A 15344-nucleotide genomic window follows, 5' to 3' on the forward strand; every position below is an offset into this window, starting at 1 on the left:
ATAGAATCCAGTGCTGGATTATCTCTGGGATAACCATTGATGATGCAGTATTGGAGGTACTACAAAAAGGTCCATCCTATGTACCAACAACCTTGCCAGATTTCTTACTGCATCTGAGAGGGTTTTGATCAGAGATATTCAGAACCACAATGAAATAGTTCTGAAGCCTGTGGATAAGGGTGGGGGGCTTGTAATCATGAACAGAACTAAATACAAAGAGGAGGTGTCACGCCAACTTCAAGATAAAAGTAATTATGATACTTTAATAGGCGATCCTACCTTAAGGTTAAAACAGAAAATTAAAAAGACTGTAGATGAGGCTCTCTGTTCACATATCAATAAGAAACAAGCAAAATTTCTTATAAAAGAGAACCCCATTATCCCTGTCTTTTACATATTGCCAAAGATTCACAAGAGCTTGGAAGACCCTCCAGGACACCCGATTGTGGCTGGGACGGAATCGGTCTTCCAACCTCTGGCAATATTCCTAGATCATCTGATTAGACCTCTTTTGGTCTGCAGAACACCACTGAATTTTTGTGCAGAATTTCATCACAGACTGTCCCCCCAAACAATGGACATCGCAAGTCACTATACCTCCATTCCTGACCATTTGGGCATTGAGAGTGTGTTCTACTTCTTAGAGAAAGATAGATGTTACTCACCAAATGAGAGGCAATTTATTCAGGACTTGTTTGAGATTATCTTGTATGAGAATTACTTTCTCTTTGAGGACACATTTTATGTCCAAAGAAGGCTGACTGTAATGGGCTCAAACATAGCCCTAACCTATGCAAACCTCTTTGTTGGGAAATTTGAGGAAGAGATGATATACAGTGACCAGGGGTATAGAGACTATGTTATAGGTTGGTACAGATACATCAATAATATTTTCTTTGTGTGGACAGGAGGACGACAAGAATTATTACAATTCGTCTTCCGATTGAATCTGTCCAACAAGTATTTGAAGTTCACTGTTGATCATAGTCAGGAGAGCGGGAGCTTCCTAGATACCAGGGTTGCTGTAAGGAGGGATAGCCTGAGGTGTGACCTCTTCACAAAAGAAACAGATAGGAATAATACATTACATTATGAGAGCTTCCACTCACACTGATAAAAAAACGTACCCCTTAGTCAACTACTGAGAACCAAATGGATAGTTGACAATCCATTAGTTTGTCAAAAGAAATTGGATGAGATGGTCCAAAAAGTTGTCAGAAGAGGATACCCCAGGGAAGTGTTGGATTTAAATATGGCCAATGTAGCAAAAATGGATAGGAGTAGTCTGTTCCAAAAAAAAAAAACTTTACCCTATGAAATTTTCAGTTCCACTTGTTTGCCAATATGGACCTCACAGTAAGAAACTTAAGACTATCATTTTAAAACATTGGCATTTGTTGGGGGAAGATAATCAGGTTAGAATTTTTTTTAATGACACTCCGCTCTTTTCATTTAAATGTAATAAGAATCTAAGGGATGACCTCATTCGGGCTGATTTGGGCTCCATGAGGAAACCCCTGAAGGTGGTAAAAAAAGGCTGAATTGCGTGCAATGTCATTCAATGCAACAGGGGGACTCGATCACTCACCCACATTCAGGTAAAAGGATCCCAATCAAGGGACAATTTTCTTGCAATTCTAAATGTGTCATTTATGTGGTTAAATGTCCCTGTGGGCTGGCATACCTAGGAGAAACCACTCAGTTTGCCAAAGATAGAATACGCCAGCATAAAGCAGCAGTTTGGAAGTATGATGAGGATGCCCCTGTAGCACACCATTTTACTCAAGCTTCCCATTACAAAAGTCAACTGAGATTTCAGATAGTAGATGGAGTCCCCCAATTCGACGTGGGGGAGACAGACAGAAGTTACTTTTCATAAAAGAATCACAGTGGATTAGGAGACTAGATAACCTTACACCGAGGGGTCTAACTAGAGATATCTTCTGGGGTAACTTTGTGTGAAATACTGTTCTGGGCAGAAATTGCAAATGAGATAGTTAGGAGAGTTGGTTTCTTTTTTCACAATCTCTATTCTGGGAGTGTACAGATAGCAATTCCGTGTTGAAATACAAATATAGAAAGATTTTTGAGTTGCCATGTTTAATTGAAGATTGAAGGTTGCACACAGTGAATCTATATGAGTTTAAAATGTTTGTTGTGTCTTCCTCCATCTGAAGACGTATGTATGGGGGTTGAATTTTATTAACCAATAAGGATTAAGCTTTGACCTATAAAAAGCATCCAGCTAGTACACACCCCATTCTCCTTGAGAAAGGGCAAAGTCCCAAAACGCACGTCGGAGATCTTGTGACGCCATCACCTGCTTGGGTCTGTGTATCTGAATGCTGCATATTGGTACAGTATAACAATTACTTACAACAGATGGAAAGACACCTGGATCACTGTGACAGTGAGGTAGGAGATCGGGAAACTAGCTACAGACAGAATCATTCACATATATGGTGATTAAGACTCAAGGACAACACGGACACCATGGACCACTCTTAGAAAAAAATAGTGAGTTTGAGAAACTCCTATAAAGAATAAACATATAGCACTCAAGAGTTATTTCTGAATTTGTAGCAATATAATTCAAAAGGTATACGTATATGATATTAATACCAATTCTCTGTTAGAAATAGGGTGGAGATTACTTTATTTTAAATATAACTTTTATTGATTGTTTCAACTTTAAAAATAAAAGGGAAAAAATTAAACTTAAAAACACACAATTAACTGATTTTATTGGGATCACTATGTCCACCAGTATTAAAATGGAGTGTAGTAGTGATCTTTGAGGGTATTCTCACAATGTGAGTCAGATTCGACTTTTACGGAGATAGCCAAATAGTTTTGGTTGTTACTGCATACAATACTGATGTATAAATAATAGCCTGCAGAGAATTGCAGTATTATTTATGTATTTCAGCAAGCGTTGTGTTTGTAATTTAATACTATATTATAAGTCACTACGCATTGTCTTAATTATTCATAAAATGTATCAATTTCCAATTATCTTTTGGAAGGTTTTATTCCCATACAGAAAGATGGACAAATATAAGAAAACAATGGATATATTTATAATAGTTCCTGTTATAACAGTATAGGGCCTGCAATAGGTAACACTGTTGCTCAGTGAATTCAGGTGATCTATATTTATGTTTTAATACTGTTACAATATTTGTGGTACATGTGTATCTCGTGTTATATGTAAAATCTCAGTTTTAGGATGAGAGATATAAATATATACAGTAAGGATTTCAACCTGTTCCTAAATGTTGCGTATATATTTGGTACCACAATCCACAGTTGAAACTCAAATTGTGCTTATAATACTCTCATTCAAATGCTAGAACTTATGTATTGGTTTCTAGTTTTTGAATAAAGAGTTTTATTCCCACGCAGCAAAACCATATGTTTACCAACAGATAGTATCTGTGTACATTTTATTCCCGCACAGCAAAATCATATGTTTGCCAACAGATAGTATATGTCTATATTTGTAACAATATAAGGTCACCAAGAAATATCTTTATTAGATTTTTGTCATATATTTATACCACCTATTATATATAAAGGTTTTTTGTTCACCCTGAAGGGGTTAAAATATTTACGGAAAGGATTACACCTAACATTTAAGTGTTGCAGGATATTTGGCCCGGTAATCAGCAGCTATGGCTCAAATATGTTGAAAATGTTGTTACAAGTGAAGCATAACTTGATAGATCGTGCTCTGTTACCAAAACTCTATTGCTAAGTTTAAGTAGCTTAGCCAAAATTTGGTAAGCTTCGAATATAGGTATAGGAATTATATGTGTAAAATTACACTATTGTTTGAATAATAACCCAACTATTCAGACTGCTTAGAAAAATCGTTATTAAATGATCAATGCTAACTTAGTAGATTTCACTCTAGGTGAATGGAACGATCCACTACTAATAATTGCAATAAGTGACTAAATATGCGTTTAAATATTTAAACGTATATTGTTTATTGTAAGTGTTTCTAGTACTTAAAGCAGTGATGCTATTTTCACCCTGTTTAGGGATTACACAATAGCTAGATCAAGTGATCCGGTATTTGGAACTGCGGTGCTTGACTCAGTTTGCACCCAACAATTAGATCGCACTCATAGTAGGTTTACTTTATCAAGTTGTGATACCAATAAATCAGTTAATGCGGCAAATTAAAACACAGGAGTTCCCATTTACTCCTCACCAAGTCCCTAACATGTTTCGCCGTCTAAAACGGCATTTGTGACACAGACTCACCTATTTGAAAACGCAAGCATTGTGGCAAGTATATGAGGGTACCAAGTGGTTGCAGTGAGTGAAGATTAAAGCATAAATGATTATGGGATTGCAACTTTCTGTATCACTGTCACACAAACATACAGACTACTTATAAAACGAGTGTTAACATACTTCAGAAGCAGACGTTACAGATCACAGACCTATGTTTAACCCTACTGGGCGAGACTGTATCTCAAGTTTAACCTGGTGAAAATGTAAATACATTGGGACTGCACAGCTTGAGAGTGCTAGTAATACACTGGATGATATAACTGGCGAATATTGAAAATGATACTTTGTTTCAAGTTCGACTTGATTAAACAACCACAATACACTAGGACTGTATAACTTGATAGATTTGACAACAGGTGCAAAATCACCTCCACTCAGGATCGTCTAAATTCTAAAAGCTGGGGTTTACTCTGATTATAGTAACTGTGTTTGCATATGATGACATTGCTGTTATAATTTAAGTTATTTCTAAATAAATCATTATAGAATCCAGTGCTGGGATCTTTTTGTGTTATATATTAGTAGGGTGGTTAGACTACATCCTATCCCGGGCACGTGCACATTATTGGTTATAAATTGTCTTATGAGATTAGCGGTGCTGTCATATATGCAGTTAACATTTTTAACATGCAAAAATTAAAAAAAAAATTAATTTTTTTTTTATCCTATACGGCATGGACATTCTTGATTTTTGAGTGCGGAGTCCTTCTGTATTTGAATTCACCAATGTGACAGAGGCGGTTCTCCTGCACTGATCACATGATGTCAGGGTTTTTTCCCTGCTTTGTTTGCCATGTGCTACTGGCAGCCATTTTACTCACCTCTTACTGAATCTGGTGCAGAGTGTCTGATGCTGCTAATTTCCTGCACGCCCTCTTATGGCCGGACTGGTGTACATCATCCGTGTGAGACAGTTTGCAGTCTCAGTATTGTGATGTCATCACTTATTATTTAAAGGGCCTCTGTTCAGTATGCTTTGCCCTTGTGTTGTCTCAGAACTGTTTGTGAGTTCCTGTGTATTGCCTGGCTGTCTGACGTCCCTACTGGTTCATGATCTCTGGCTTGTTCCTAACTCTGCTGTTCTTGTTCCTGATTCCGGCTCGTCTGACTACTCGCTTTGGCTCCTGATTCGGCTCATCTGACTACCAGCTCTGGCTTAGACTCCTGGCTTGATGTTTGACTTGTGGACTTTTTATTATTTTTTGTTATTAATAAGGATGTGATTATTTTTGCACTTCTCGTCTCAGTCTGATTCCTGGCACCCTGACTTTATGCAAGGACCATGTATCCTGATGGAGCTAATAATCTACCATTACCTACCAACATTTCCAGGATGGATGAACAGGATCACCGCTTGGATCAATTTGCACTAGCCCTGCAAACCCTGCTGACTCTGCACATTTAGACCAGAGTGTCCCACAAGTTATGGCTGCTCCCATTTCCGCTGCTGCACCTAGTCCTACCAGGAGCATGTCTGGTTCTGCACCTCTACCTCAGCGATATGGAGGCGATCCTATTCAGTGCAGAGGGTTTTTGAACCAGGTGGGCATTTACTTTGAGATGTTACCTTAGGCATTTCCCTCTGACAGAGTTAAGGTGGGATTTCTCATCTCGTTACTCTCTAACACAGCTCTTGCCTGGGCTAATCCCTTGTGGGAGACTAATAACCCTGTGATTTCAAATTACCCTGAATTTGTGGCCTCCTTTTGAAGGGTATTTGATGTTCCGGCTCGCTCCTCCTCTGCTGCTAAACGACTCATGTCCATTCAGCAAGGTACAAGATCTGTTGCTTAGTATGCCATTGAGTTCCGTACGCTTGCCGCAGAGGTAGGTTGGAACAATGAAGCCCTTGTTGCTGCCTTCTTTCATGGGCTCTCTAATGCGATTAAAGATGAAGTTGCTGCCAGAGATTTACCAGAGGATCTCAAGGCATTGGTGTCTTTTTTAATCCTAATTGACATCAGAGTAAGTGAGAGGCCCTCTTTCAAGGAGCACTTGCGGAAGCCTCCTTTTACATTGTCTCCTACGTGTTCGTTCCCACCCAGGCCTCCCTCTCCTCCCATGCCTCCTGGTCCCGAGTCACCAGGTACTGCTGAGCCGATGCAGTTGGGATTCACGCATCTCTCTGTGGCGGAGAGGGCCTTTAGGAGGAGGGAGGGGCTATGCCTCTATTGTGGGTTACAGGGCCACCTTTTAAAGTCTTGTCCTACATGGCCGGGAAAAGCTCACACCTAAGGTCCTGTCAGGGGCAGACCTTGGGTGGTTTATCCTCGTCCCCGGAACCGCTAAAGGAGAAACCTTTGGTCATGGTTGTCCTTTACTGGGTGAACTACTCCATAGTCACCCAGGCTCTTGTTGACTGCGGGCTATTTCATTGACAGTGCTTTTGTATCAAAGCACTCCATTCCTGTATTGCCTTGGTCCGTTCCACTTTCTATTGAGGCCATTGATGGCAGGCCCCTTCAGCCCGCACATGTTACTCACAAAACCGCTCCTTTATCCATGGCTGTTGGAGCTCTGCATTTTGAAACCCTCCAGTTCCAGGTGAAAAACTCTCCGCATTTTCCGGTTGTTCTGGGTTATCCCTGGCTCCAAAAGCACAATCCCAGTCTCGACTGGTGCAGGTCCGAAATTTTGTCATGGTCCCCGCAATGTATTTCCTTTTTTCTTCGGAAACTAGTAAAAGTCTTGTGCACTTCTTTGGTATCTCAATTGCCAGAGGAGTACAAAGAGTTCCTAGAAGTTTTTGAAAAGGTGCGTCCCGGTATGTAGCCTCCTTATCGGTCTTATGATTGTGTCATAGACCTGCAACCGGGAGCCATTCCTCCTCAGGGCCGGGTTTACCTTCTGTCTGTTGCAGAGAATTGTGCTATGGAGGAGTATGTTGCTGATGCTCTGTCGCGGGGAATCATCCACAAATCCTGCTCTCCTGCAGGGGCTGGCTTCTTCTTCATGATGAAAAAGGGTGGCGAGTTAAGGATCATGCATCGATTATAGGGGTCTTAATCGTCTTACCATTAAGAATGCTTACCCTATTCCGCTCATTACGGAACTCTTTTACCGCTTCAAGGGAGCTACAGTCTTTTCTAAACTTGATTTGAGAGGAGCATACAATTTTGTTAGGATTAAGGAGAGCCACGAATGGAAAACAACATTTAATACCAGGAGCAGGCATTATGAGTATCTTGTAATGTCCTTTGGCCTATGTAATGCTCCACCTGTTATCCTACGAGATATGTTGCAACAGTGTGTTGTGGTGTACTTAGATGATATCCTCATACACTCACCCACTCTTGAGGTTCATCATTCTGATGTTACACGGGTACTTCAGAGATTACGTGAGAACGGCCTGATTTGTAAACTCGAGAAATGTGAGTTGCATCAGACTGAAGTAACCTTTCTAGGTTATGAAATCTTCATTGCAGAGTTCTCCATGGATCCTGACAAGTTGTCTGCAGTCCTGCAGTGGCCTCGCCAAGTTGGTCTTCGCTCTATTCAGCATTTTTTGGGCTTTGCCAATTACTATAGAAAGTTTATTAAAAACTTTACTTCCTTGGTCAAACCTATCACTGACATGACCCGTAAGAAGAACAATTCACTCCATTGGTTACCTACTGCCTATAAGGCTTTTGAGATTCTTAAGAATGCCTTTGCTACCATTCCAGTTCTAGCTCATCCTAACACTGTCCTGTCTTTCATTCTTGAGGTCGATGCATCTGAGACTGGAGCAGGTGCCCTCTTGTCTCAACGTCCTATGCCTGATGGTTCCTTGCATTCATACCGTTTCTTCTGTAAGAAATTGTCTCCAGCAATTATGAAATTGGCGACAGGGAATTACTGGCCATATTTTTGGCACTCAAGGAATCGAGGCACCTTCTTGAGGGTACTAGCATACTAGTGCTCATTCTTACTGACCACAAGAATTTGACTTATCTATCCAAAGCAAAAAAAATTTCACCCGGACAGGCCAGATGGGTGCTATTTTTGTCTCAGTTTAATTATGTGGTCTCCTACCTGCCTGGTAGTAAGAATGTTAGGGCTGATGCCCTCTCACAACAATTTTCGTCTCTGTCCAAGGAGGAGTCTGTACCTATTCCAGTTATACCTCCTCACCATATTTTGGCTACCATACGTACTATTTTGACTTCTCCCTTGGGGGAGGAGATCCTGGCTGCACAAACCAATGCACCTCCTGAGAAACCTAGTGGTAAGTGCTTTGTTCCTGAGAATCTTCAAACTAAACTATTGCACCACTATCCTAAAGCCGCAGGTCACCCAGGCAAAAAACAATTGATTTGGTCTGTCACTCGACGATTCTGGTGGCCAGGTCTTGGTTCTGATGTTGCTGTGTATGTTGCTCAGTCTGTGCACAAAATAAGTCTCCTCAACATCTTCCTGTGGGTCTTCAACCTTCTGCTAATGGTGAGCGTCCTTGGACACATCTTTCCATGGACTTCATTGTCGAGCTCCCTGTTTCCAATGGCAATACTCTTATCCTAATGGTGGTTGACCATTTTTCTAAAATGTCACATTGCATTCCCTTGAAAAAGCTGCCTACCACTCAGGAACTTCCTTCAATTTTTGCCCGGGAGGTCTTCCGTTTACATGGGTTACCCAAGGAGATAGTCTCGGACCAGGGTAACATAGTAACATAGTAGATAAGGTTGAAAAAAGACTGAAGTCCATCGAGTTCAACCTATACAAATCTAAAATACTTACAAAAAGCTCCAGTTAAGCTTAAATAACCCCATTAAAATGTGACCCATTTAATACTAGCAATCATATCCATGAATTTTGTTTATATACAGAAATTTATCCAGACTATTTTTAAATGTATCTATGGTATTGGCATTCACTACCTCCTTTGGTAATGAGTTCCACAATTTTATTGCTCTTACAGTGAAAAAACATTTCCGTTGCAGGAGATTAAATCTCCTTTCCTCCAACCTTAAATTATGACCTCTTGTCAGAACCAATTTTCTTGGAATAAAAAGAGCTTCTGCCATCTCTGTATATGGGCCTTGAATATATTTATATAAAGTAATCATGTCACCTCTCAAGCGCCTTTTTTCTAAAGAGAACAGACCCAGTTTGGCTAGCCTCTCCTCATAGGTTAATTTCTCCAATCCCCTTATTAGCTTTGTGGCCCTTCTCTGAACTTTTTCTAGTTCTGCAATATCTTTTTTAGCAATCGGTCCCCAGAACTGCACTCCAAACTCAAGGTGAGGTCTTACCAGGGCTTTATATAATGACAGAATTATGCTTTCCTCCCTTGAATCAATGCCTCTTTTAATACATGCTAGTATCTTATTAGCCTTTGAAGCCGCTGCCCTGCATTGTGCACTCATCTTTAGCTTGTTATCTATTACTACTCCCAAATCCCTTTCCTCCTGCGTTTGGCTAAGTCTTGTCCCATTTAAAAAATACATAGCCTGCTTATTTTTACTTCCAAAATGTAGAACCTTACATTTTTCCGTATTAAATCTCATTTTCCATTCACTTGCCCATAGTTCTAATTTTAGCAAATCCCTTTGCAAAGAGAGTTCATCCTGCTCTGACCTAATGACCTTACTTAACTTAGTATCATCTGCAAAAATAGAGATGTCTCTATTTAATCCTTGCTCCAAGTCATTTATAAAAATATTAAAAAGAACAGGGCCCAGTACTGATCCCTGGGGGACGCCACTGATTACCTTTGTCCAATCTGAGTATGATCCATTTACTGCTACTCGTTGCTCCCTATCTTTTATCCAGTTATTTATCCATGAGCTAACATTTTCAGCTATTCCCAGTCCCTTAATTTTGTGCATTAATCTCTCACGTGGCACTGTATCAAATGCCTTTGCAAAATCTAAGTATATCACATCAACTGATTCCCCTTTATCTATATTTTTACTTACTTCCTCGTAGAATCTAATTAGATTAGTTTGACATGATCTATTTCTCCTAAAGCCATGCTGATTAGAACTCATAATCTTGTTTACATGAATATGCTCATCAATATAATCCCTTATAATCCAGTTTATCTCCAGATTTTGGCGTTCATTTTGTGCTCAAATGGGGATCCAGCTTTCATTCTCCTCGGCATATCACCCATAATCCAATGGGGCTGTGGAACAGTCTAATCAAGCTCTGGAACAGTTCCTCCATTGCTATGTCTCAGATCACCATAATAATTGGTCTGAACTGTTACCTTGGGCAGAGTTCGCTCGTAATAGTGCTATTAATGCTTCCTCCCAGTTATCCCTGTTCATGGCGAATTATGGGTTCCAACCATCCTTGTTGCCTGATTCATTCATGTCTCAGGGTATTCCTACTTTGGAGGAGCATCTCCGGCAACTCCGTTCCACGTGGGTGCAGATTCAGGATTGCCTTCATCATTCTATGCAGCGCCAAAAGTTCTAGGCTGATCTTAGGCCTTTGCCTTCCTACCAGGTTGGTGAGAGAGTTTGGCTGTCCTCCCGCAACTTGAAACTTTGGGTGCCTTTCAATAAACTGGCTCCCCATTATATTGATCCTTTTCGAATACTCCGATGGATCAATCCTGTGGCCTACACTCTTCACCTGCCACCTGTAATGCGCATCTCCAATGTTTTTCATGTATCCCTCTTGAAGCCATTGGTTTGTAATTGGTTTACCACTGTGTTCTCTGTTGACAACCATAAAGAATATGAGGTCAGCATCATTATTGACTCTCGCATGTCCAGGGGCCGCAAACAGTATTTGGTTCACTGGAGGGGCTACTGTCCAGAGGAGCGTTCATGGGTTCTCTCCTCTGATGTTCATGCTCCCGCTCTCCTCTGTGCCTTCCATGCCCGTTTCCCCAATAAGCCTTTTGTCCTCCCGTGGGGGAGGGGTCTTTGAGGGAAGGGTACTGTCAGGGTTTTTTCCCTGCTTTGTTTGCCATGTGCTGCTGGCAGACATTTTACTCACCTCTTACTGAATCTGGGGCAGAGTGTCTGATGCTGCTCATTTCCTGCACCCTGACACATGACCATCCAGAGATAGAAAAGTTCAAATGAGGTGCACAAACAGCCAGTTGTAAATTCAAATTTTTCCTTTATTGCAAGTAAAAATCTTCCCTCCAGGGATACAGGAATCTCAAGTTTGGTAGTGAGTGGAGATAGCTTCACTCTAGTGACTGTCTGCTAACATGTTTCGGCGATGAAGCCGTAATCTTAGCTACAGTCTCAGGTGTGCACCGGTCTGATAAACCAGTTCCTGTTACCTGATTGGTCTAAAAATATAATTAAAACCATACCTGGAGTGAAGCTAACTCCCACTCTCTCCACACATATTATAAAAGGATTACAGTTACCTATTACGAAGTATAACATACACAATCATGTGAAACTTAAACAACATAAACAATCAGCTGTTATCAGGGTTATTAATAATTTGTAAACAATTTAACAATTGATAAATTCCAATAAATAAACACTAACAAATATGATGAGAATATTTTTAGACCAATCAGGTAACAGGAACTGGTTTATCAGACCGGTGCACACCTGAAACTGTAGCTACGATTACGGCTTCATCACCGAAACATGTTAGCAGACAGTCACTAGAGTGAAGCTATCTCCACTCACTACCAAGCTTGAGATTCCTGTATCCCTGGAGGGAAGATTTTTACTTGCAATAAAGGAAAAAAATTGAATTTACAACTGGCTGTTTGTGCACCTCATTTGAACTTTTCTATCTCTATTCTGTGGAACCGGGGTTGCACCATTCCAGTGTAATTCATCTGCAAATCAATCTCAGCTTACCGATCTTGGTCTTGGCAATTGCCGAGGATCACACAGTATCATCTGGGAGAGGTTCCGTGAACCGGAAGTTGGTCCAGTGACGTCACACGCCATCGGAGAGGAATCGCGCAGAGGAGACCGGAGGAGTCAGAGAGGGCGTCAAGTGCCGGACCGGCTCCGTGTGGACCTGGTTTGCACACAGAAGGTCGCTGTTGGCTTCTGCTTTCCTGAATGTCTGGCAAGGTGGCACTGGACTTTCACGACCAAGAGAGGTGAGAGATTGACACCACAATCATACACGGCGTTGGGGCAATCTGTTAACTGTTGTTCAGCTCCTCAGACACTTCTCAGCAGTGTCTGTTTTTTTGCCTAAGTTACCAGTTGTCTCAGGTGCCGACACACATTGACTGTTTTTGTACATGACCATCCACTCAGTGAGTGTTGACGATGAAGAAACGCCATAGGTAGGAGTCAGAGTCCAAGCACTGAGGGTTTTGAACTGTCTTTCTGTAACTAGAACAAGAGGAATGTTTACCCTTGACAGTTACTGTAAAATATCCACATGTATTGCTATGGAAAATAGTCTTGTTAGATAGAACAAAAAGTGTCTTAGCAATGTTGCTGCACGAACAAGAGGCTGTCCATGGGAGTTCAAAAGCATTTTAGAGGTGTGACCCAAATTTTTTACCTACAATAAGGTTTAATGTATGCAATTCATAAAGACTATACTATCCCTGTGAGGTATTTTGCCTCCCTATATAAAAATTGATGAAGTTGTCTCAAGAATTAATTTCAAGCATATTGTTCCATGTACTGTATTATAGAGGGAATTTTTATTTTTTGGGCATGAGTATTTAAATTTTTTGTTCTGTAGCATAGAAACATAAATATTGATTGCAGATAAGAGCCATATGGCCAACAAGTCTGCCCTAAATTTCCTAAAAGTGTAAATTAATCTAATTGGTAGGATAGCCTTATGCTTATCCCAGACTTTCTTAAAGTTCCAAAAAGTGTTTGTCATTACCAATTTGAATGGAAGATCCTCTTTTGTAATAGTCAGTAAATTGTAATTTAGTCTGTAATTATTGTTTTGGATTATTTGGAGCTTGATAATTCGGCCTCTTGGTCTCATCTGCAAACAGACAACTTTTCCTGTGTAGCCCTTTGCTGGTATCACTGGAAAAACCTGTGAGCACAGTGTTACCTATATCACACACATGAACTAATACCCTCTAGTGGTGAAAAACTGTCAAAATGCATTCAGATTAGAGACGGCCTTCAAGGTCTAAGAAATTAGCATATGAACCTCCTAGGTTTAGCTTTCAACTAAGAATACAAAAAGAAAAGAGCAAAATTGGTGATAAAAGTAAATTGGAAAGTTTTTTTAAAATGACATGCCCTATCTGAATCATAAATGTTCAAATCAGCCTATAAGATTTCAGTAGCTGTCATCCTATTGGCTGATTTCAAAATTTGAGCCAATAAGAATGCAATGTACCCCAATAAATATGGGGTACCTTGCATTCAATCTTCAGTGTGAAACAGACGATCACATGAAGAGGAGCCTCCATGCCGCTGAGGACCGCAGCTAACAATCCGTGCATCGGGAAAGCCAGCTTTGCACCTCTGCGCCGCATTTGCTCCGGATGAAGATAGAAGATGATGGAGCCTCCTGGAAGAAGACCTTCTCTACTGGACTTCAGGAACGGTGAGTATCTATTTTGGGGCTCAATTTAGGATATAATGGGTTGTAAAAGAGCTGATTGCCCTTTTAAGGGCAATGCCCATACAAATGCCCGTTTAGGGGCAATGGGTAGTTTAGTTTTTTTTAGTGTGGGGGGGGGGGTTGGTGGGTGGGGGGTTTACTGTTAGGGGGACTTAGTATTTTTTAAATGTAAAAGAGCTGTTTAATTTGGGGCGATTCCCTACAAAAGGCCCTTTTAATGACTATTGGTAGTTTATTTTAGGGGGTGTTTTTATTTTTATTTTTTTCATTGGGATTCGGTTAAAAAAAATTATTTTTGATAATTTTTGTTTTTTTCTGTAATTTTAGAGTTTTTTATTTTATGTAATTTATTGTTAGCGTTTATTATTTTAAGTGTAACTTAGTATCGGGGTTAATTTAGGGTGTTAGGTTAGGGGGCTTAGTAATTCAATTACTTATTTGCATTGTGGGGGGTTGGCGATTTAGGAGTTAATAGTTTAATTAGGTTTATTGTGATGTGGGGTTTGGCGGATTAGGGGTTAATAGGTTAATTAAGTTTATTGCAATGTGGGGGTTTGTCGGTTTAGGGGTTAATATTTTAATTATGTTATTTGCGGATTAGGGGTTAATTACTTTATTATTTTGCGATGTGGGGGTTTGCGGTTTCGGTGTTTGTTAATACTTTGTGCGGGAGGTTAGTTTTTTTGTTATACTTCGTGCGGGCGGTTGTGTTTTTTTATTTCCTGCAGGCGGTTGCGTGTCTTTTTCTTTCTTTTAAGGCTTTGTTTGCCTATGCTGCATCCAGGTGGATTCCGAAAATGGCAGGGTGGTGGATTCTTTCACCACCCTGCCATTTTCAGAATCCACTGGGATGCAGCTTCGCCTCATGCAGCCAACATTCCTTTGAGGATGCGTGCGCAACTGGCGACGGACGTGTCATATACATACATACACAGTATAACTATATATAATATTCTTGCTTATCTGGAATAACTATTTTTTATTTAAAATGTATTCTTTAGTTTATATTAACTTTAAAATAGGAGAATGATTTCCTCATTTCATTGTTATTTATAATTGTTTTGTCTTTTCCTTTAACCTATTGAAGCATGTGATAATTGGGTTCAAATGAACTTCTTTACTGTTTATTGATTGTGGGTTTTAATTTCGGCAAACTCAGCAATGTACTTTTATAAATGTTATTTTGAATACTAAACAAATGAGATCAGTAAAATAATTATGTTTCTGCAAAGGCATAAAATATTTTCTAGAGATACAAAATATCATTTATATAAATGTATAATAACAAACAAATGGAATATTTCTGCTTCTTATTTAGCTATTTATATCATAGCTAATGTTGTGCTCCGCATCTTGTACATATTACCATATCAATCTTTTATAATAATTGTTCATTTACATAATATGAGTAAACGGATTCGTGTGTCAGCTCTGTTTGTTTTATATCATGTCTCCCTATTGATTTGTCATGTTTTAATAGCTTTTTGTTTCATATTAACAAAAACTATACACAATAACACCTTTTGAATTGTTGTTTCTGTTTAATATACTAACACCCACAGTTG

The sequence above is a fragment of the Bombina bombina genome, chromosome 1, assembly GCF_027579735.1.
Source record: "Bombina bombina isolate aBomBom1 chromosome 1, aBomBom1.pri, whole genome shotgun sequence".
Lineage (NCBI taxonomy): Eukaryota > Metazoa > Chordata > Amphibia > Anura > Bombinatoridae > Bombina > Bombina bombina.